The following is a 2,566-nucleotide window of genomic DNA, read 5'->3' as shown; positions in this document are numbered from 1 at the left end:
AGGCTCTAGAGGCAGGCCAGCGCCAGCTCCTGCGCGCGCGGCGTGCCGAGGGAGACCAGTTGTAGGAGCATAGGCAGCGCGCCCTCATCGCGGAACGCCGGGAGGAGATCCGGGAACACGACGAGGTTCCGCAGCACCCCGGCCGTCGCGGTCTGCGCTGCCGGGGTGCTGTAGGCGCAGGCGGCTAGCAACGCCGCCACCCCGCCGCGCGACAACATCGGAGGCCACCAGTCCCTGCAGGAACCCGCACGCGCCGGTGGCCACCATCTGCTTCCAGCACCGTCAGGACTGCGCCACGACCAGCAGCACCGACACGAGGAACCGCGTTTCCACGCCAAGCGCGGACGGGTCTAGCAGCTGCACCGCATTCACCACACCGCGCTCGTCCTTCCCGAATCTATGAACTTGATCTTTTCAAGTTTAGAAGGAACATCATCATTTGTAGAATGCAGCGACATGTCGTTCTCAACTTTTATAGGGGTTTCGGAGTCTGAAGTCATCTCGAGATACTTTGAGACCATGATCTCATCTTCCTTCTCCACATTTAGGTCTGGGAACACAATCTTCTCAAGTTGAGCAGGAACCACATGATCATTTCCAGAATCATCCACTGTTGATGGGGACTTTTGGGTGATGATATGAGGACAACATCTGGGGAACAACCAGCATATGACAAGGACAAGTGCACAAATCCAGCTGGTGTGTGGAACATGTCAGTAGATGTCAAGGAGAACTCCTGGACCAGCTTTCCATTACCAATTACAATGTCTACCAGAGGAACAAGGGCAAAGCCAAGGAGCTGATCCTCCAGGTAGTTCCTCACTCTGCTTAACATCCATATTTCGCACTTGAAAGAAGCATCCACAGTTTGCACATCAAGGCGTAGGCTTTACTCAAATACTGGGTTGCGCCCAGCACGACTGATCACCTTGGTTGAGCACAAAATATCAGGGCTGCTCGTGAGGCACAGCTTTGCATTCACATCCTGCTTGTGATAGACACAAACATTGTGGATGTCGCGTGCCTGGTGTACAAACACATCCAAGTAGCCGACGCATTTGTCTTTTCTGTTAGTGTCAGCAACAAAGTAGGTGGCCCTTCGAGTGATAATTTCAGTGTTCAGCAACTGTGGCTCGGCCACAAGGCCAGTTTGGTAAGTAGCTGCCATCGTTGGTGTGCTAAGTATTTTGCTACATACAAAAAAGGTTCAATGCCAGATCATAAATAAAGTTGCTTGGACAAATAACACAGCCTATAGCCTCGTAAGAAAATAAAATAATGATGGAAAGTTTAGCCTAGGTTCAAAAGTTCCAAGTACCGCTGATACATTTTACTAACTTTCTTCTATCCCTCTTCTACGTACTACTAACCTCCCTCAGGAACAAGATGGAGTCCAGGAAATTTTTTCAGCTCTGATCCAACCATATACTCCTGATGATTCGGTACATTTGGAAAGCCAGGAACGACAAGAGATTCAATTCCAAAATCATGGACAGTTGTGCAAGTTCATAATGAAAATAGCCTCACATATAGCAGTCAACAACTCAGCTCATTCTGAAGAAACCAATGGACACAAAACCTTGGGTAAGCACCTACCTGACCAAAACTCTAATTTGTCTTATGCAGGAACATATACTTCAACACAAGTTCTGGAAGATCTCTCATCACACACAACCAGTCAGGAATGTAGTCTTCAGGAGGACCACCAATCCAATGTACCCCATCAACGAGCCATCTACCAACAACAAGGTACGTATTTTTACCACGCAGGAACAAACTCACAACAGAGGTAGACAACCAATTAGCACATACACTTCTATACACTCTGGGCCGGAGCGGCCACGGCGCTACTCAATCCCAATTCCCAATCCCGGCATCACTGTCTGTGCCTCGGTCTATATGCTTTACAGATGCGGCTATTTCACCGGACACGGCGACATCCACCTGGGAGTTGTATTCATCAAACCCCACCACTCACCCATGGGTTCAATTTTCAGAGCACAATCATGTAAGATTGAAAAGTAGGGCAGCTGCTAGCTCTAGATTTAAAGTAAATAGCTGAACCAGACAGAAGCATACGTTGGGCCCTGGCTTGTCTGTAATCAGGAAACTAAGTTTTAGTTATTGGGCTAAGATCCGGAGGAATTGTAACTGAAAGATCTCAGGCAAACGTGAGGGCTAACAAACTTGGGACAGAGAACAGAAGCAGTTAGTGTGGCGTCGCGCTCGCCCGCGGGCCTAGCCTCCAGCATCCACACCACCCGCGGGACGGCGTCCGCGACCATGGCCTGCTGCCGCAGGCCGGCCTTGCCGCGTTGTCGCAGAACTCCGCGAGCGCCGGGCGACATCGGCGCGGGTGGCGGACCAGTCGCTGCCCAGCGCGGCGGCCGCGTGCGTGAAGAATGGCTGCGTGAAGTCTCTAGGGTTTTTCATTTCAAGTTTCAGATGGGCCTTATAGAATTTAATTGATAGATGGGCCTCATACGGTAACCAAATAACTCAGCCCACGCAGGCTACCGCGCGTGCAAATATAATGTACCATATTGGCCAGCCAAAGGTTGCGGTA

General features: G+C 50.5%; 1 pseudogene; it reads right to left on the bottom strand.

Annotated features, from left to right (window-relative positions):
* Positions 1-368: 368 nt before the first annotated feature.
* On the bottom strand, positions 369-1,197 carry LOC103630202 (uncharacterized; annotated as a pseudogene).
* Positions 1,198-2,566: the final 1,369 nt, after the last annotated feature.

The sequence above is a fragment of the Zea mays genome, chromosome 6, assembly GCF_902167145.1.
Source record: "Zea mays cultivar B73 chromosome 6, Zm-B73-REFERENCE-NAM-5.0, whole genome shotgun sequence".
Lineage (NCBI taxonomy): Eukaryota > Viridiplantae > Streptophyta > Magnoliopsida > Poales > Poaceae > Zea > Zea mays.
The sequence above is the reverse complement of the archived record's forward strand: the minus strand, read 5'-3'. Positions and strand labels throughout refer to the sequence as shown.